This window comes from Rattus norvegicus, chromosome 12, assembly GCF_036323735.1.
Source record: "Rattus norvegicus strain BN/NHsdMcwi chromosome 12, GRCr8, whole genome shotgun sequence".
NCBI lineage: Eukaryota > Metazoa > Chordata > Mammalia > Rodentia > Muridae > Rattus > Rattus norvegicus.
The window spans coordinates 3,927,033-3,948,901 of NC_086030.1; the positions used below are offsets into that span (position 1 = coordinate 3,927,033).

The window sequence follows — 21,869 nt, forward strand, 5'->3', positions numbered from 1 at the left end:
GACAGAATTTTATTGAGTTTTTTTGAGTCGATATTCATAAGGGAAATTGGTCTGAAGTTCTCTTTCTTTGTTGAGTCTTTTTGTAGTTTACCTATAAGAGTAATTGTGGCTTCATAGAAGGAATTCGGTAGTGCTCCTTCTGTTTCAATTTTATGGAATAGTTTGGATAGTATTGGTATGAGGTCTTCTATGAAGGTCTTATAGAATTCTGCACTAAACCCGTCTGGACCTAGGCTCTTTTTGGTTGGGAGAACTTTAATTACTACTTCTATTTCCTTAGGAGTTATGGGGTTATTTAACTGGTTTATCTGTTCCTGATTTAACTTCGGTACCTGGTATCTGTCTAGGAAATTGTCCATTTCCTGCAGATTTTCAAGTTTTGTTATATATAGGCTTTTATACTAAAATCTGATGATTTTTTGAATTTCCTCTGATTCTTTAGTTATGTCTCCCTTTTCATTTCTGATTTTGTTAATTTGGACACACTCTCTGTGTCCTCTCGTTAGTCTGGCTAAGGGTTTATCTTGTTGATTTTCTCAAAGAACCAACTTTTGGTTCTGTTGATTCTTTCTATGGTACTTTTTGTTTCTACTTGGTTGATTTCAGCTCTGAGTTTGATTATTTCCTGCCATCTACTCCTCCTGGGTGTATTTGCTTCTTTTTGTTCTAGAGCTTTTAGGTGTGCTGTGAAGCTGGTGATATATGCTATCTCCTGTTCCTTTCTGCAGGCACTCAGAGTTATCAGTTTTCGTCTTAGCACAGCTTTCATTGTGTCCCATAAGTTTCTGTATGTTGTACCTTAATTTTCATTAAATTCTAAGAAGTCTTTAATTTCTTTCTTTATTTCTTCCTTGACAAGGTTATTGTTGAGTAGAGCATTGTTCAACTTCCACGTATATGTGGGCGTTCTTCTCTTATTGTTATTGAAGACCAGCGTTACTCCGTGGTGGTATGATAGCACGCATGGGATTATTTCTATCTTTCTTTACCTGTTGAGCCCCGTTTTTTGACCAATTATATGGTCAATTTTGGAGAAAGTACCATGAGGAGCTGAGAAGAATGTATATCCTTTTGCTTTAGGATAGGATGTTCTATAGATATCTGTTAAGTCCATTTGGCTCATGACTTCTCTTAGTCTGTCTACATCTCTGTTCAAGTTCTGTTTCCATGATCTGTCCATTGATGAGAGTGAGGTGCTGAAATCTCCTACTATTAATGTGTGAGGTGCAATGTGTGTTTTGAGCTTTAGTAAGGTTTCCTTTACGTATGTAGGTGCCCTTGTATTTGGGGCATAGACATTTAGGATTGAGAGTTCATCTTGGTGGATTTTTCCTTTGATGAATATGAAGTGTCCCATAGACTGGGGGTCTCATCAGAGTAAGGGGGAGCAAGGACAGCATGCCTAATCCCCTTTTTATTCTGTTCCTGTGTGCTGACATGGGCTGAGCTGTTGAAAAAATGCCTGCAGCTAGATCCTTCCCAGTATCTCCAATAGGAGTCGGTTGCATGGCCAGCTATGTGACAAAGGTGTTTACTCCAGCAGCTGAATACTTTCACTATGACATCAGAAGCAGGAATAGCCATCGAGTCAACTGCCACAGGCTCCAACTTAGCCTGGAGTTCTTGTCTGTGTTTCAGTTTATATGAAGTCTCTGCCTAACTCTTAACTTTTAGATCTGGTAATTCTTCATAGAGAGGACTGTCCTGTGCCTTGTGGGCTGTGTTTATCAATCTGGCCTAAGCACTCACCATGCATTAGAGCCTTCTAGAGACCCTCTGTCCAGAAGACATGAAGGAGCTCAGTGGAGTAGAGCAAGCCTGTGGATTGGGTGGGAGGTTTTGGGGCTGGGGGAAGATAATGGGGCTTGGATTTTTTTGAACATGTATTTTATTTCTAGTTATGTCTGCATGTCTATGTGTGGATCCATGCATGTTAGTGCAGGTTCCTGGAAGGTAGAGGCATCAAATCACCTGGAGTCAGAGTTATAGACAGTTGAGAGCCACCTGACATTAGTGCTAAGAATCAAACATGGGTCACCTGGAAGAGTCACAAATGCTCTGAACTGCTGAGCCATCTCCCCATCACCCAAGACTCCAGCTTTTATACTAAGGCAAATGACATTACAAGGAACACTCTCTGACTGACATCTTACAGGAGCTACTTTGACTGTTGTAGTCGACTACTATGGAGCAATGCAAGGAGCAGGGAGATACTCAGGAAGCCATCACAGCTGAGGTCAGCTAATGAGGACCTGGTGGGGCTGAGCAAGAGCAGAGAGGGTGAAAAGTGGACGGAGGCTCAGCACACTTGGATCACAAACACTGTGGACCGTGGTGCATTGCCTGGGACATGAGAGAAAGAAGGAGGGGGAGTCAGGTAAGACTTTGACCTAGTAAACAAGAGGCTGGACTTGTCATAGACTCAGAAGTAGAAGACAGGGTCGATCAAGTTTCAGGAATGTCTCTCGCTAGTTTGGGACAAGCTAAGTTTTGAGAGATCTACCAGACACTGGAATTCCCAGGGGAAATGAGCAACTGGCTATGAGTCTGGGGACACTGCCTTTGGATTACACAGGGCAGCATGCCAGCATGTAGCTAAAGCCATGAAAATGCATGGGAATGGGAGAAGAGAAGAGATGAAGAACAAGAGTCTGTGTGGCACTTCAATCCAGGGGAGAACAGTGGGGAAACTGAGGATTCCTCAGCAAAGCAGGGTTCCTGAAGACCAAATGGAGAGCAGATACAAGACAATGGAGTGGCCAGTATCAAAACAGAAAACAGGACTAAGAGCCACTGGATTTCCGGATGTAGCAGTCACTGCTAATTTGAACAAAAGCAGTTTGTTACACAGTGAGTCAACTGAGAATTGCAAAAGGGGATAGGACACAGAAAGGGATCTTCCAGGGAGTTCTGCTCTAGAAGATAGGAGAAGAAGGGTTATTAGCTGTGGCAGTGGGGTTGACAGAGGTGTTTGTTTGTATAAGAAGGTAAGTAGCACATAGTGTTTAAAATGGGAATTGTGATGACTGCTCTTGCTTATGGAATTGATGGTATTAAGCACCTAGGAGATTAGTAAAGCATGCCTCTGAGTGGCTGGGATGCGGTCTTAGAAAGGAACAGCTCACCATGGATGTGGGTGGCTCTCCAGAGGCTGTGGGTTCCAATTCAGATAAAGGATGTTGGGAGATAGGTCAAGATTACACTCTGGTTCCTGGCCCCCATGTCAATTGGCTGTTCCTCGATTGGAGCTTTCCTCCCACCCTAGTTTCCTCCCAGGATATTCTGCCTCTCCACAGGAACCAGCTGACCTGGACTGAAACCACAAGCAAGGAAACAAAAGCAAAAGATTTCCCTCCTTTACATGATTTCTAACAGACAGTTTGTCCCACCAGTAAGTCTGACAAACACAAGACTAACCCTGGCACTCATGGGCTGGGAGTTTAACAGAAGAGAAAGAAATGGCTTCAGATAAAGGCACCACTCTTCACAGATGGGGACACGGGGTCCATGGGACACTTGCCCGAAGGAGTTTGGAAAGCTTCTTTTCTGACCATTTCTGTTTTCTCTGAGAAATAGGCCAATGGCTGAAGGCACAGATAGGGAAGGAGAGTGAGGAAGATGGAGAGCAGCCACTGTCATGTAGGAAAGTGTAGGATAGAGTCAGAATGTCTAGACTAGGGAACAACTTATATACACTTGAAAGACAACTTAAAGGTCGTATGTATTGGTAAGTTTCCTCTGGCCATTTCTCCAGTAGCATGTGTGCAGGGTTAGAGAACACTCAGGGTGTCAGCTTTTGAAAAAGTATATCTTATGCATGTGTTAGTTCATGGAGTAACCAGGTCAAGGGCATGGCCCTGAGGCTTGGATAGAGTAGTCACCTACATTGTTGGAAGAACATATCTTTCAGAGCTGTGGTAACTGAGCACTGATTACATTTCCTCACGTGATCCCCATTCCGCATGCTCTTCAAATTATTGTGGAAATGAAATGCATTATAGAAACAAGGACGGAGTCTACTCTTCATTAATGTGGAATTATGAAGTGCTGGGCTCCTCTACTGGTAGAGGAGAGCCTGATGGGGTGGGCTGGATTCCTTGTCACTATGAACTACAGTGATGACTTAGTATGTTCACAGTTTTAGCAAGAGCTGAGTGAAATGAAGGCTATGGATATCATCTGTGCCCCTTCACAGAACCATAATGAGAGGTTGGCATGTGGGTGGAAGTGTTTGTGCTGCAAAATTAGAGTCCCAATGCCCCTCTCACACTTCCATTTTTAATACGCTCAATAATTTAATGAATGATGTAGAATTCAGTTTTGTTTTGTGATTTGAATCCACCTAGTCTTTTGTGTGTGTACAGCATTGATATGTACAAGAAGCAGTGCTGGCAAGAGATGCTCTTAAATGACCTTTCCTCTATTTTAAGAATATCTGGGATCTTGGTGTGGGAAGTGAAGTGATATGGCACATGCGGCCTGTCCCTGGGACCACATAAACTTTTAGCGTCTTGGGTCTGCTGTTGCCAAGTAGTGCTCTTGGAACCTCACTTTCTGCATCTGGGAAATGGGGTGATGACAGCCTTAGGGGTTGTGCCCATGAGACTGATGATGACCATGCTTGCAGAGGAGCATGGGTATTATTTATTGTCATTGCTGTGGTTGGCAATGAAGAGAGGAAAAGAGATGCCCTTCCTTGCTTCAGAGTACTGACCATCTTGGTTTAATTAAAAGCTTTATGTCTGCTGATAATTTTATTCTCAACCAGTTATTTCTTCTACAAAACCTTCACATATTCGAGATAGGAGGTGATTTTAACCGGTATCCTTGCACTTAAATAAGAAGGAGATTGTCGGCCAGTTTGGTAACAAAACAGCTTATATACAGTATTTAAGGATGGAGTTGCTCTCTCCCATATATAAGCCATTAGTCATGCGGCCATTGAAATGCAAACCCGTCACAGTGAAATAATATAAAAAAATTCTCCTTCTCACTTGCACGAGCTACATTGGTGTATTCGAGTATTTGGTCACCACACATTGCCTGGTGGCTGCAGCACTCAACAATGAGGACAAAGAACACATCTGTCACTTTTCTGTTGCCCTCAGGCTAATGCCCTAAATAAAGTTCCTTAAACATACAGGAGAAAACCGTTGACATCAGGGCACCTTGTCAAAAAAGACAAATTTTCCCACAAGATTGAATAAAATTGGCCATAAGTTTTTTATGGAAGGTGTGGGGAAAAATAAATATTTTTAAACTATTTTAGAAGCTTTAACAGTATACTTCATTTTTCATAGTAGAAATTCATGCAGTCAATAAATATTCATCAGGTTTATACCGTGTACTATCTTCTAAGTGAGGGAATGGGTGTGGATAGATGAGAGAGGAGTGTTCAGGGACATGTGGGGGAAAGTAGCCTGGATAACACTGGGAATATAGAGAAGGAAGTAGACTTAGGAGAGCAGAATTAAGCAGGTCCCCTTAGATAGGAGTTTCAAGCAAACTATGATGAGTGGTCACGGTGGGGCTCTCTGAGGGAGAGTGTCTTCAGAGGGTATTATGTCCCTGAAACTGGAGTTAAGGTGTTTGGAAGTCACCATGTGAGTGCTGGGTACCAAACCTGTGTTATTATAAAAAATAAAAATGGTTTCTTTTATTCCCCACTAATATCAACACACGTGGCATCTGTGGGTTATTTTCATCTCAGTCAGCAAATATGTCACCTGCTAAGCTCCCTCCCATCTCACACTGCTGATGGCTACTCTCTGAAACTGGCAGCAATCTATCTACCCATTAAGTCCCCAAGGCAGGTTGTTTCCACACCAAGCATACACACCACAATTTCGTGGCAGGCTTGGTGCTTCCTGCCATCAAACCTTCTCTTGAACTCAATTAAGTCACCACATGAAAGAACACATCACATAATAACCTCTGATCCAATTGATAAGATAATTTGCCCATCTAGACAACACAAAGTCCTGTACATACCCATACCTTGGAAATATTCACTATTACCTGTATCTATACACAGAAAAGAATCTTAACATCTGCTGCCATGTTCTCCCAGGTCCTTTCCCTCCCTCTGACTCCTTCTCTCCTGCGTCTCCTTCACTTCTCAAAAGAGTTCCCACTTCCCTTCCTTTTTGTCCAATGACAGGCCTTGTTTTTTCTGGCCTACCTTCACCTGCATAATACCATCAACCTACAGACCTGCATGCTCTGTAATTGTACCAAGCATTCTTAACCACTTAGCCAACTCTCCAGTCCTGACTTGTGCAGTTTCGTGCTCAGTCTTAAGGAAGAGTGGTCTGTCATAGAGAAATAGCATTGGAGGCCAACTTTTAGAGTTGAGAGCTAAATTACCTAAACTGTTGTTCATAAATTACATAATCTATGGCTTTTTAGTACAAGGAAGAGATTAAGATTAAAAGAGTAGAGTGCTCTTGTCACCTGAGTACAGGAAAGTCGCCTCTTAAAATGAGGGTCATATTATCTGGTATGGGGAAGGAAAATGGGAAATCTAGGAAATTTTTCCTAGATGTTATAGTTTGTGATAGGAAGAAGGGAAGGTGAGAATTACTTTTCTTATGCTGCTGTTTTTACTAATGCTAAGGGGTCCTGTGTTGGATAGTGTGTCCTGAACCAACCCAAGAAGGCTGATGTGAAACAAAAACAGACATTTAAAGTTCATAAACTTACAAGAGCTTTTCAAGGTAAAACTATCAAGACTGGGAGTGATGGCATCCACCTACAAGCCCAGCACATGAGAGCATGAGAGGCTTAGATAGGGAGTACAAGGTCAGCCTGGGCTATGGAAGGAATATATGGATATAGATATATATTAGTATTGGCTTTATTATATGGGGTGCACCTTCGCCTGGAGTTGTATAGATGGTTGGATACAAATGTATAGAGATCACTTCAAAAATAAGACATTTAAAATAGAATAGCATAAAAACTAGCAGACTAGCCAGGCCTGGTGGCACATGCATGCCCTGTAATACTAAAAGCACATTACAATACTTGCAAGCATGTAGAAGTTGGGCAGAAGCAGAAGTAGAAAGATCAGGAGTGGGGCTGGGGATTTAGCTCAGTGGTAGAGCGCTTGCCTAGGAAGCACAAGGCCCTGGGTTCGGTCCCCAGCTCCGAAAAAAAGACCAAAAAAAAAAAAAGAAAGATCAGGAGTTCAAATCCAGCCATGGATTCCCCATGTCTTCTCTTAGAAAAATTAAAAGAAAAACAATAATATGAAATACTAGTAAGTAGTATTTATATAAACCCTACAGACAGATAAATCACCCACTAAATTCTAAACACTGCTTTCAAACATAGGAATAATTCAGATCAGGCTGCAAATTATCACCACCATCAGATGTTCTAAGGAGAGACATCCTTGTGCCTTTTGCCCCTGGGAATAGAGGTTCCAAGGAATTGTATTTTTCCAAGGAGTCTCCTTGGGGAAAAAAGAAGAAGAAGAAGAAGAAAAGAAAGGAACTTGTTCCCTAGAAAGAGATTTCACAAGGAGAGAGTGCCACTGAGACAGTGCCAGGATCAACAATGGGTGGGATGGACCACATCCTGACCACTTTGTATTCAAGCCTAATCCTGTGCAGGAGCCTGAAGATGGACTTGGCTGGATGAGTCAGTGGGTCTCATTATTTGGTTTGTTCCTAATGTGGCTAGTTGTATATGTACACACACACACACACACACACACACACACACACATACACACACACACACACACACACACACACACAGGCACAGGCACAGGCACAGGCACAGGCACAGGCACAGGCACAGACACACACGCATTTGGTGGTCATTTATCCAAACTTGTTAGAGCGCCCAGGGCCCAGACATTGACTGTAGGACTTGGGTTAAGGGACGACTCTGTACTCAAGGTGTCTGCTATTTACTTGAGCAAAAGCTGAAGTAATGTGGAATTACATGTCATGCTCCTAGAAATCCTGGATCTTGTTCTTAAGAGCTGAGTAAAGCAATGTGTTGGAACTCAGAAAACACAAATACTTCAAAGTGAAGCCTGGTGTTTTTGTTTGTTTGTCTGTTTTTTGTTTGTTTTTTAAATTAACAAACCAGCTTCAGGAGTTCTGGCTTGCAGTCAGTCCTCCTTTGCACCTGAAATAAAAGCTAGGTATCATTTCTGAAGCTCCTTTATCTGTGTAAAGTTCCTAAGGATGAACTTCCTGAAGGATAACAAGCAGGAGACAAGAAGAGAACTCACGCCCATAGATCCCAGGCAGACTGTGTTCCCAGATGCTGTCACTTCTATGTGCCTGGCCCATGTCCCCTATAAATCACTGACTCCTCCTCTGAAATTGGTGTGGCCTCACTTCTGTCCTCCTCATAAGGAATCCTTAAGCCACAATCGTCAGGGCTCGTCTCTGAGTTTCATGCTCAGCGTGACAGCTGTCTACTTGCACATTAGTAATTCTGTTCCTTTATTTCTGCCAATCGTTGATTTGTTTCTGCAAACTCAATTACCAAAGCCCCAAAGAGTGGATGGAAGGAAGGTCAGTTTCTGGAGATGCACACCTGCAAGGACCGTAATCGGCATCTGTTTCTGCTCTGTCTCAGCACAACAGGAGCCACTGTAGAGCATAAGCCACATCTGAGTTAAAGATCACAGTCTGATTAGAACGTGGAAATTGTTAAGCAATGAAATGTTCTAGATCTTGTCCTATATTTACTTCCTTCATAGCTACTTATTATCAATGCGTATATGTTCCCTGATATCACTGTTGAGAAAGGTAGGCTGATTCCACAACAGGCTTCAACTTGGCAGTTAAGGAGACTAGGCCTAAATATCTGTTTCCATGAACTGGGCAATTCCAGGCCGAAGAAGTTAGTCTGAGGCAAGGACTAAGGGTCACCAGCAGTTTTCAGACCTGCCTGACAAGTTTCCAGCCCTGACACTCCCATATAGTTGAGATGGACCTGACATTAACATAGAGGTCACTCTCTTAGTCAGATACCTATTAATGCACAAACATCAAGACCAAGAAGCAAGTTGGGGAGGAAAGGGTTTATTCGTCTTAAACTTCCACATTGCTGTTCATCACCAAAGGAAGCCAGAACTGAAACTCAAGCAGGTCAGGAAACAGGAGCTGGTGCAGAGGTCATGGAGGGATGTTACTTACTGCCTTCCCTCCCCTGGCTTGCTCAGCTTGCTCTCTTATAGAACCCAAGGACTCCTGCTGAGGGACAGCACCACCCACAATGGGATGGATCCTCCCCTCTTGATCACTAGTTGAGATCACTGCCCTGCATATTGGTCTCATGGAGACATTTCCTCAACTGATTCTCCTTTCTCTGTGATAACTTCAGCTTGTGTCAAGTTGACACACAAACCAGCCAGTACAGTCACCTACCCCAGAATTCCCTAATGTACTTTAAATCATGCCTGCAAACTCATTGGTAGTCTCTATGACTTGCTAATGGGGGACTCCAGCATGCTGGATTTCTGCAGAATAAAACGCTCAATGAGTCCGGGTATCATTCTTTGGCAAGCCATGGGCCCTCAATCTTGTGACTATTATGTAAAATGTTTGAGATGTTGTAACTTAGATCACAACAACCCTAAAGGTGCAAATGTCATCTGACAGCATCTGAAACCTGTACCAGAGATTTCCCTTCTGGGGTATTAGCCAACTTATCCTATATTTCCCTATTAATTCACTTAGTAAATTGATTCTACACTGTCTTTTGTTTTATTATTATAAAAGATCATGTTACTATCCCCCTGGTGTCAGGTCCAAAGGAAACTTCAGTTCCCTGAATCCAAAGGGGAAGTCCAATGAGCTCAGCCTGTGGCAGTTAGGTAAGAGTCAGCATTCCTCTGGAACTTGTGAAACTAGCCTCTGTTCCTCTTACCCAAGAGAAGGGACACATGGGTACCTGTGGTTCTCATTACCCTGTGAGAGATCCAGGCTTCTTCAATGTTACATGTACCCAGGTACTAGTGCACATTTCAGAGTCCATGCCAGCGTCCCAGCCTCCTGCGTTCACAGGCTCCCTGCCCCCAGCCAGTCAAATTCCTTACAACCCTGCTATTCTCCCTCTTTTCTCTGTTCTCTATGCTCCTGCAGAGAGTCTGCCCCTGTCCAGTCTGTTGGCAATGTTCAGTTTACAGCTTTCTTTTTCTGCTCTGGATTCTTCTAGTTTCCTCTATCTGCTCGCTCTCTCTCTCTCTCTCTCTCTCCCTCTCTCTCTCTCTCTCTCTCATCTTATATCCAGCAAGTTGAATCCACGTTTCTGGTCACATTTATTTGACTCTTAGCCCCTTGGATGTAAGAGCTTTGTTTTGTGCCAACATGTGTAAAATGCATATTAGAATACAGAGCTTAATATGAAATACATCAGTGTTAATGACGTCATTGGTAATGTCTATACTGGTCATATGTTAAATGATAATGCATTGACTAGAACCATGATATATTCCTCAAATTTCGCTCTTTTCTTTTGACCTATTATTTTTAAAATATAGGACTATTAGAAAATTTGAAATCACAAATGTGATTTGTATTTTATTTCCATTATGCGTTGCTGGTCTAATTTTTTCTTTTGCTTAACCTTTAAAAAAATGCCTTTTCATAGAAGAAAGTTATGTTTCTCCCCAGTGTCTTTCCGTTGTGGAGGAAAGTGATCCATGAAGCACTGGTGACATGGTTCCTTCCTCCAGTAGGCTTCTCTGCTTTAACAAGTGGCTCCCAAGCTTGTCCTGTTGCAGAGCCCTACTCATAAGGTTTTTGACTGGAGACTTACCCTAAGGCCACAAGCTAGCTAGCACACTGAATTAGTGTCTCCATCTCCTGGCTCAGATGCATGCCATTTCTGCTGACTCTGGAGAGCAGAGCCTCCTGCTGGGCTCCCTGAAGGGACAATGAAGGTGGACACAGTGGCTTCCCAACCCTCCCTCACCTCCAACTGAAGAATGAAAAGAAAGAAATGTTCTAAGGAGCCCCTGGGAAGTTTGGGGGACACCTGCTACTCTGTAAAAGGCAATTTAAGGAAAATACTTCACATAAAACCGATTATTACCTCTTAAGACCTTTCGCTTAACCTATATTGCATTGTTCTGTTCTTTCTTTCTTTATTCTTAGAGAGGAAAAAAGCAGTGTCTGATAAATTGTAAATTCTTCTTGTGGTGCCCTTGGAAGCAGCCCAGTGCGTTCATGCACTCTCAGAGAGAATGATTACCACTGAAATCCTTCCAGGGCAGAGTGGTATGGGTTCAGGAAAATGGAAAGGAATGTGAAGGAAGGGCAGCAAAACCTACACACAAGAATCCTGTCAGCTTACAAAGCTCCTGAAAGAGCTTCCTAGGTCCTTTCTGATTCCTCCTTGCTTCAGGCTTCTTTCTGTTTCCCTGGGGAATCAAGACCCAGCTTTCCTGTTGTCAGTCCAGGTCTGCTAATTCCTGTTTTTTGCCATTTTGTGCTGTCTGCCTCTTCCCATATTCCTTATCTCTGAGTTGAAAGTTGAATTGGGTATCCAGTCTCCGACAGGTTTGTAAAATCTGGGGGTGACCAAACTTTTGACTCCATCTGGTCAACTTGGTGCTTAAGGTGTTTCCCCATGCTTGATCCTGTTGGCACATAGCGAGGACTAGATTGCCTAAGTCACTCATCTGAAATCAAAGTCAAATTCCCCTAGTCATCATAGCTGGACTGGATGCAGATCTAAGTTACAGAAACCAAAGTATCCAATACATAAATAATTGAAATGTCCAAGAAAGAATTTACAGCCTTACTATTCAAAAGAATTAATGATCATAAGGAGTCAAATACATTCATGAATTAAGGAAATATATCTAAAACCTTGTCCAGACAGCCTCAAAAGTAAACGTAATAGTTAAGAGAACAGTAGTAGAATTTCAAAATATGGAGGAAAATCTTTGGAAGGAGATTGAAACTTTGAAAAGTAAACTAATAAAAATATTTGAAGAGAATGGTCAAACTGGTAGAAACCACAACAAAGACTGTCATTAAGAGATAAGATTACTGGGTTCAGTCCCCACTTCCAAAAATAAAGAAAAGAAAAGAAAAAAAAGAGATAAGATCATGCACAAGAACAAATCTCAGGCATAGAGGACAAGAGGGAAAATAAGAAGCATAAACAATATTCCAAAGATCCTGGGACACATTAAAGATTCCAAACCTAAGAATTCATGGGGTATAGCAGGGAAGAGCCAAAGTAACATCGAATGGATGAGACAGATTTATATTTCAGTGAAATTCTAGCAGAAATCATCACAAATTTATAGAAATAATTAAGCTTGCAAGTATAACAGCCACATAGAAATCCGAACAGACAGAATCAGAGAAGAAATTCTGTGTGACATACAATCAGGATGTCAAAAATACAAAATAAAGAAATAATTATAGCCAGGCAGTGATGGTGCATGCCTTGTGTTTAATCCTACCATTTGTGGGACAGAGGCAGGCAGATCCCTATGAGTTCAAGGCCATACTGGTCAAAAGATCGAGTTCCAGGAAAACTAGAGCTCCACAGTAAAACCCAGTCTTAAAAAAGGAAGGAAGGAAGGAAGGAAGGAAGGAAGGAAGGAAGGAAGGAAGGAAGGAAGAAAAGAGAAGGAAAGAAAACTAAAAGAAATAATCCTAAAAGCAGCATGCAAGAAAACAACATCTAACAAAGAACTGAACCATGAAGCTATGTTATGCTCTGGGAGCTAGAGATCTGAGATTAATGTCCTAACTTCCATCTCATCTCCAGCCAGGAGTGGGTGGGAGCAAAGTCCTTAATTTCAAAGCTCAAGCTTGCTCCTCTGGTTAGATGGCTGCCTTGTTCCTGAGATTCATGCTAGGAGCTTCTGTATTTAATATTCCTGTAACTCTCCCTCCTTGGTATTTCTGCAACTGGGTTTGAATACGCAAAGGCCATCAAACCTTGTATTCCTCTTGAAGTATTCATGGATTAGAAGTTAACTCAGAGCAAACCAAACTCAAAACAAGCCAACACAATTCCAGATCCAACCCAGGTCACCTAAAAAGCAATTTTAAAAAGGAATGAATGCTGCCATTTATCAAGAGCTTAAAAGCAGGACAATTCCACTTATTACCCCTAGAAATTCATTTTTTGGGTTTGATGGCGACTCTCTATGTAACTGACAAGACCAGCGGTAACTACACTGCCTGAACACAGAGACCCGATCGGACAAGGCACAAGCAGCTGAGGGTCAAAGAAGGATACGTGCTCCAAGAATCCCAGCCTTTTAAAACAAGTATGTGAAGTTTTTCAAGAATAAACCAGAACTTCCCCCAGGGCAGTGCCCTGACGCCACCACACAGGTCACCCCATCCAGACCTGACAGTGGTGAAGCAGGCCTCTCCAAGACAGACAAATGCAACCTGAAGTGGAAAAAGAGGAGCCAGCCACAGGAGAAAGATGCAGAGGCCTTGAGCAGGACCCTTGATAAGGTGTCTGTGGGACACTCAGCCCAGACACCCAGTGCTCACCATGGCCCCCAAGCCACATCTCTAGCTGCCTTCCATGCACCTGATTCTGCTGCTACCACAGAGAAAGCCAAGAAGATCAAGCACCTAAGGAAGAATCTGATAGGTGGAGGAGCTGCAGTAGCACTTCCAGGCCGGGAAGTTCAGCAGAGAACAGCTGGAGAAGCTGACATGGCACAGGGTTCTGGAGGAGGAGCTGGAGGACTTGGAGTTGGGCCTGTGAGGCTTCAGGAATAGGGGAGTGGACTGAAAAACAAACCATGGGGTGCTCTGGGGTCCAGGGAGCATGGGCTACAACAGTCAGGAGGGGCACTCCCATACTGGCTCACTTTCCCCTCCTGTGGCCCGACTCTGTCCTCTAGAGCCTAGGATCTCTCTTCTTCATCCCTTCTCCTTCTCAGCTCCCATTTTTGAACTTTTCCCTTCTATTCCATTCTTCACAATCTGAGTGAGGACCCCAGGTACCTCTGCTGCTGATCTGGGTGTCTTGTTGAAAAGGAACCCCGAGAGGGTGGGAGTCTGTTAGGGATCTGAGGCTGAGGATACAAGGAGTACCCAAGATTTGGAGTCTTAGTTCCTGTTCAGTGTTTATGAATAACTTCTGTGGCCACCAAGACCACCACCACCACCTCCACCAACTCCTCCTCCTCCTCCTCTTCTTTCTCCTCCTCCTCCTTTTCATCTTTTATTTAAGAATGTAAAAATAAATTCAAGTAGACGACAAAAAAAGTTCACTTATTGTTTGTAGCAAACCTATGTCCTGTTGAGATATAATGGTTTCCATAGATTTATTTATTTGCTTGCATTTGTTTGTTTCTTTGTTTTTATGTCCACAGGTGTTTTGCTTGCATGTATATCTGTGCACTAGTGTGTGTGCCTGGTGTGTAGAAAGATCAGAAGAGGGCATGAGATCCCTGGGACTAGAATTATGGAGTGTTGAGAGCAGCCATGTGGGTACTAGGGATCCAACCCAGGTCCTCTGAAAGAGCAGCCACTGTGCTTAACTGCTGATTCATTTCTCCAGCTCATTTCCATATTTCAAATACAGAAAAGTGGAACTCTTGTGATTAACCATCCAGGTAGACAAGGCCAAACAACGACCACACCCAGCTATCTTTTTCCAGTCTATAGGCTCTGAACTTTTGGTTGTTTTGTTTTGTTTTGTTTTGTTTTGTTTTGTTTTGTTCTGTCTCCCATGATCTGTGAAGGGACAGCCTGTATCTCTTAAGCTGAGAAGGACCTGAATACATAGCCCTATTTTTATTGAAGCAGGGAATATTGGGCGCTCCTACCCTAGAAATCTATCAATCTGAGCTTCTTCAAGATCGGATCAACATGTGAGGAATTAACCCAGCACCATTGGTCACAAATTCATTTTTTCCGTATTTTTTCATTTATTGAATATTTTTACTTACATTTCAAGTGTTATTTCCTGTCCTGGTTCCTGGACATAAGCCCTCTATCCCATCCCCCTCCCCTTCTTCTTTTTTTTTTTTTTTAATTAACTTGAGTATTTCTTATATACATTTAGAGTGTTATTCCCTTTCCCTGTTTCCGGGCAAACATCCCCCTAATACCTCCCCCTCCCCTTCTTTACGGGTGTTCCCCTCCCGATCCTCCCCCCATTGCCGCCCTCCCCCCAACAATCTCGTTAAGTGGGGGTTCAGTCTTAGCAGGACCCAGGGCTTCCCCTTCCACTGGTGCTCTTACTAGGATATTCATTGCTACCTATGAGGTCAGAGTCCAGGTTCAGACCATGTATAGTCTTTAGGTAGTGGCTTAGTCCCTGGAAGCTCTGGTTGCTTGGCATTGTTGTACATATGGAGTCTTAAGCCCCTTCAAGCTCTTCCAGTTCTTTCTCTGACTTCTTCAACGGGGGTCCTATTCTCAGTTCAGTGGTTTGCTGCTGGTATTCGCCTCTGTGTTTGCTGTATTCTGGCTGTGTCTCGCAGGAGTGATCTACATCCGGCTCCTGTCGGCCTGCACTTCTTTGCTTCATCCATCTTGTCTGAATGGGTGGCTGTATATGTATGGGCCACATGTGGGGCAGGCTCTGAATGGGTGTTCCTTCTATGTCTGTTTCAATCTTTGCCTCTCTATTCCCTGCCAAGGGTATTCTTGTTCCCCTTTTAAAGAAGGAGTGAAGCATTCACATTTTGATCATCTGTCTTGAGTTTCATTTGTTCTAGGCATCTAGGGTAATTCAAGCATTTGGGTTAATAGCCACTTATCAATGAGTGCATACCATGTATGTTTTTCTGTGATTGGGTTACCTCACTCACGATGATATTTTCCAGTTCCAACCATTTACCTACAAATTTCATAACGTCATTGTTTTTGATAGCTGACTAATATTCCATTGTATAGATGTACCACATTTTCTGTATCCATTCCTCTGTTGACGGGCATTCTTTCGAGCTTCTGGCTATTCTAAATAAGGCTGCTATGAACATAGTGGAGCATGTGTCTTTTTTATATGTTGGGGCATCTTTTGGGTATATGCCCAAGAGAGGTATAGCTGGATCCTCAGGCAGTTCAATGTCCAATTTTCTGAGGAACCTCCAGACTGATTTCCAGAATGGTTGTACCAGTCTGCAATCCCACCAACAATGGAGGAGTGTTCCTCTTTCTCCGCATCCTCTCCAGCATCTGCTGTCACCTGAGTTTCTGATCTTAGCCATTCTCAATTGTGTGAGGTGAAATCTCAGGGTTGTTTTGATTTGCATTTCCCTTATGACTAAAGATGTTGAACAATTCTTTAGGTGTTTCTCAGCCATTCGGCATTCCTCAGCTGTGAATTCTTTGTTTAGCTCTGATCCCCATTTTTTAATACGGTTATTTGTCTCCCTGCGGTCTAACTTCTTGAGTTCTTTGTATATTTTGGATATAAGGCCTCTATCTCTTGTAGGATTGGTAAAGATCTTTTCCCAATCTGTTGGTTCCCGTTTTGTCCTAACCACAGTGTCCTTTGCCTAACAGAAGCTTTGCAGTTTTATGAGATCCCATTTGTCGATTCTTGATCTTAGAGCATAAGCCATTGGTGTTTTGTTCAGGAAATTTTTTCCAGTGCCCATGTGTTCCAGATGCTACCCTAGTTTTTCTTCTATTAGTTTGAGTGTATCTGGTTTGATGTGGAGGTCCTTGATCCACTTGGACTTAACCTTTGTACAGGGTGATAAGCATGGATCGATCTGCATTCTTCTACATGTTGACCTCCACTTGAACCAGCACCATTTGCTGGAAATGCTATCTTTTTCCATTTGATGGTTTTGGCTCCTTTGTCAAAAATCAAGTGCCCATAGGTGTGTGGGTTCATTTCTGGGTCTTCAATTCTGTTCCATTGGTCTATCTGTCTGTGTCTGTACCAATACCATGCAGTTTTTATCACTATTGCTCTGTAATACTGTTATCCATTATATAAACAAACTGAAAGAACAAAACCACATGATCATTTCATTAGGTGCTGAGAAAGCATTGGACAAAATTCAACACCCCTTCATGATAAAAGTCCTGGAAAGAATAGGAATTCAAGGCCCATACCTAAACATAGTAAATGCCATATACAGCACACCAGTTGCTAACATTAAACTAAATGGAGAAAAACTTGAAGCAATCCCACTAAAATCAGGGACTAGACAAGGCTGCCCACTCTCTCCCTACTTATTCAATATAGTACTTGAAGTTCTAGCCAGAGCAATCAGACAACAAGAGGAGGTCAAAGGGATACAGATCGGAAAAGAAGAAGTCAAAATATCACTATTTGCAGATGATATGATATTATATTTAAGTGATCCCAAAAGTTCCACCAGAGAACTACTAAAGCTGATAAACAACTTCAGCAAAGTGGCTGGGTATAAAATTAACTCAAGTAAATCAGTAGCCTTCCTCTACACAAAAGAGAAACAAACTGAGAAAGAAATTAGGGAAATGACAACCTTCATAATAGACCCAAATAATATAAAGTACCTAGGTGTGACTTTAACCAAGCAAGTAAAAGATCCCCTTCTTCTATAATGGTGTTCTCCATCTAATTTGTCCCCCATATACACCTACACAGGGGGATCCAGCCTTTGCAGGACCAAGGGCCTCTCCTTCCATTGGTGCCCAACAAGGCCATCCTTTGGTACATATGCAGCTGGAGCCATGGATCAGTCCATGTATAGTCCTTGGGTAATGGTTTAGTCCCTGGGAGCTCCAGTTGGTTGGCATTGTTATTCTTATGGGGTTGCAAACCCCTTCAGCTCTTCCAATACTTTCACTATTTCCTCCAATGGGAAGGCCAGTCTCAGTTCAATGTTTCCTGCTAGCATTCACCTCTCAAGAGACAGGACCACCGAAATGCGGTTGCTTCATTCCTTGTTAAAAGGGAGAACAAATATATTCATAGGTGGGGATATGGAAGCAAAAGGTTGGAACAGACACTGAACAAATGATCATTCAGAGACTGCCCCACATGGGTATATAGGATGGAGATATATATATATATATATATATATATATATATATATATATATATGTGTGTGTGTGTGTGTGTGTGTGTGTGTGTGTGTGTGTGTGTGTGTATACACATATACATATATACACATATATATTGCAACCAAAAGTAGATAAGATTGATGAAGCTAAGGAGTGCATGAAGACAGGAGCCTGCTATAGCGATCTACTGGGAGGCACATATGAGGTGAATGCTAGACACACATACACACACACACACACACAAACTCACACACTCACATAAAAACATACACAAACGAACACACACTCATACAAACACATAAACACACACATATATATATACACATAAACACACACACATATTCACACACATACCCACACACACTCTCAGCACCGACACAAACACACATGCACCCTCACACAGAGACACACATATACACTGACACACACACACAAATACACACACATACACAAACACTCACTCACACACTCATACACTTATTCACACACAGATACACACACACATACACATGCACAGACACTCTCACACATACAAACACACACACTCACACATACTCACACACACAGACATAGACACACAAACACACACTCACATACATCCACAGAAAAACACACACACACAAACTCACACACTCACTCACACACACACATAGACACACAAACAAACGAACATGCACACATACACACACATAAACACACACACATACACACATACATATACACATATAAACACACACACATACTCACACACATACACACACACTCTCACACACCCAAAAACACATGTACCCTTACACAAATAGATCCACACACAAATATACTGACACACACGCACACAAATACACACACACACCCACACACACTCACACCCACACACACCCAAAGGAAAACTAAGTTTTTATCCAGCAGGTTTCCTGTTCAGTGAGGAATTAGTGGTAGCTATGATGTGTACAAGTCTCTTAGACTCCAGCAGGCTGTGCTGTCCTGGCCTGTAATTATTTCCACTTCAGAAAATCTTTCTATGCAGATACTTGCTGGTCCTACTTGAGTTACAAACTTTGCACAGATAACCTAAACAACACAACACCAAATTCCCCAGAGAGAGGATTTGAAGAAAAGCCTTCAGTAAGCTTCATGTTGACTCATCATAGGCCCCTCACTAAAACTACCCTGCTTCCTTCATAGAAGACCTTGGAAGCATCAGAGGAAGACAGTGACTCATGGTCAGTTTTCAGGAACTTTTCATAACATTATAGTTCACATGATATTAAAACAACCTCAATATCAGTCAGAAGGAGAATAATGAAATAAACGACAGTGACTTTTCTGAACTACACCTTTCTGTACAAGACTGAGGGGGAATCTAGCCTGAAAGAATGCCAGGCCAACGATATAGTCAGGAAAACAATGTCAGCAGAGGGATGCACTATAAGATTCCATGTAAGATCATGGTGAAGCCAATAAGACAAACCAGGATCTTCAAGGGGGATACCTCTACTCAGGTAAAGTGAAGAAATCTAAGCCTTATTTTTAAAATAGTTGAATGGCTAAAGAATGTGTTGAGACAAATAAGAGAGGGGGCTCTACCTGGAACTGGACAAGTGATGCAAAGACTGCTGGCCAGCACAAAACAGGAAGCTGAAGGTTTGCTGAGAGACCTAGGCTAAAAGGTCTAAGTTAGAGAATGACTGGACAAAATCAGATGTCATTATCTGGCGTCCCCAAATACCCACAAATTATAGGTCACCACAGCAATGTACACACACACAAACACACACACACACACACACACACACACACACACACACACACACTCACGAAAAATCAGACGTCGGCAGAAAACAATGAAGTTTCCATCATGCTGGAGGAACAACATAAAACAATGAAGTTTCCATCATGCTGGAGGAACAACATAATATAGACTATTCAAAGCAGATATTTTAAGAATTTTTACTCAGCTCTTTTTCCCTAGAGGAATAAAAGGGCCTAGATAGCACTCTTCTTGATGAGAATGGGGGTATATATGGATAACTTTGTTCTTGAAGTCTCAAATCTCTCATGCCAATTCTCTGCGTTTGAGAACCGCTTTCCACATCCCTGCTCTTCCAACCAGCTTCAGAGTATAAGGACAAGATATGAACTCTCAAGAAACACTCAAACAAAACAGGACTGACATGCTGCTCCTCAGGCTCTGTCTGGTACCCAAGATTTAGGAAGCATGAAGACATGGTCTTGATATACAGGGAAAAAGGGAGAGAAAGAACAAATCCACCAAAAGAGGACAATGAGAACCATTTCTTTAGCATTTCCACCAGGCTCTCCTCCCCGCAAACTACTACCTTCCTGGAATCTCACAGGATCCGTGTAAAGAAAATTAGCTCCAGGCTTTTGCTTCATCCCTCAAAGCCCTGTGCAAGTCTAAAGAGGGGCTCCCACATAGCACCCTCCACACATAATGGCATGTAGTGCTGTGATGTGTGATCAACATATCTCCCTTAATAAACTGCAGATTCTCAAAGAGCAGGACCATTTGCTTTCCAAACATGCAGTTTCTTGAAAAAGGGCTATCTCCACAGAAAGCCTTGTAAATGATCACATAAATGAACACTTGGATGGGACATAGGTCAGTACATGTAACAGTAATGGACAGTTACATTGGTTTGTCTATGTTTATGATAAGACATGAGGACAACCTGTCCCTGAGGCCTAACCCTACCTGCTGTTGCTTGGCTCTAAGGACACAGATGTAATTGCTGGCCTCCTCACAGAACCTCTTTGCTTTCTCATAGGATGCTGGCAGTTTAGTCTGCTCCACCAGCAGTTGTCTGTTCTCATTCAGCAAAATCCTTACATTGTTCTTCAATTGAATCCATTCACGCAGGAGCTGGAAGTGCGTGTTGCTGAACCACAAACAATAAATATGAAATCCCAGGAAGCTTCTATTTGCCTGTCACTCCTGCAAGTTCAATCATCCTTTCAAGGGCCCTCATCTCCAGACATCAACAGGCTAGAGCCACAGTATACAAGTTAGCACCAATTAGAGGAGGCCAAATCCAGAGGCCACATTCCCTGTGAATCAAAGTACCTCTGAAAATCCTGACACTAAGATGTTTTATATACATCAAGGTAGAAGAATTGGACCATATGGGTGCTCATATGTCCATAGTATGCTAAAACCATCTGCAAGTAGAGGGCAAATACCCTCTGAGGGATGATAGAAGACCCAATAGCTATACAATCTTTGCATGTGTATCTCATGGATCACAGAGAACCTGTCAGTGTCCTAGAAGTTCAGAGTTGATTGATATTCCCATCATGGTGCAAATCTTTTCTATGTAGAGGAGCGATCGTTAATGGGGAAAATAACAATTGGAGGGTCTTCTAAACTCTTCACATGTAGGACCACTGAGTCCTAAAGTTACAAATCCAAGACCCTGTGCCAGGAGGCAGACTTTCCTGTTAAGAGTCAGACACTATAGAGCCAGAGCCCTGATTTTGTTCAAAGTCATACAGGACAGAAGCATTCCATGCCTAGTTCTGGGTTCTCATCTCTGTCAGTGACTCACCGGTAAGAACTATTCACTTGTATGAGCTCCTTGTACCTCTCCATGGCATAACTTATTGAGTTGGTCACCATTTGCATAGCCATCATTTTCATCTCATGTTCTGATTGAAGTATTAGCAATTCGAGATCCGGCCTGTCTTAGGGCATGGCCCAAGGAACAAATAACTGTCTGAATTCATGATTTCAGAATTAGGTGAAATGTAAATAAGAAATACCCATTAAAAAATTCAAATTTAAGAGTGGGGAGGGAAGAATGTGGCAAACACAAAGACCAGAGCAAAACCACAACAGTGAGACAACAACAACAATTCTTTCAAGGAAATATTTCT

General features: G+C 42.4%; 2 pseudogenes; one reads left to right on the top strand and one right to left on the bottom strand.

Moving 5' to 3' along the window:
- Window positions 1–21,869, bottom strand: part of LOC120099624 (uncharacterized) — a 242,269-nt pseudogene that overhangs the window by 206,529 nt on the left and 13,871 nt on the right.
- Pym1-ps5 (PYM homolog 1, exon junction complex associated factor, pseudogene 5) lies at window positions 12,867–13,722 on the top strand (annotated as a pseudogene).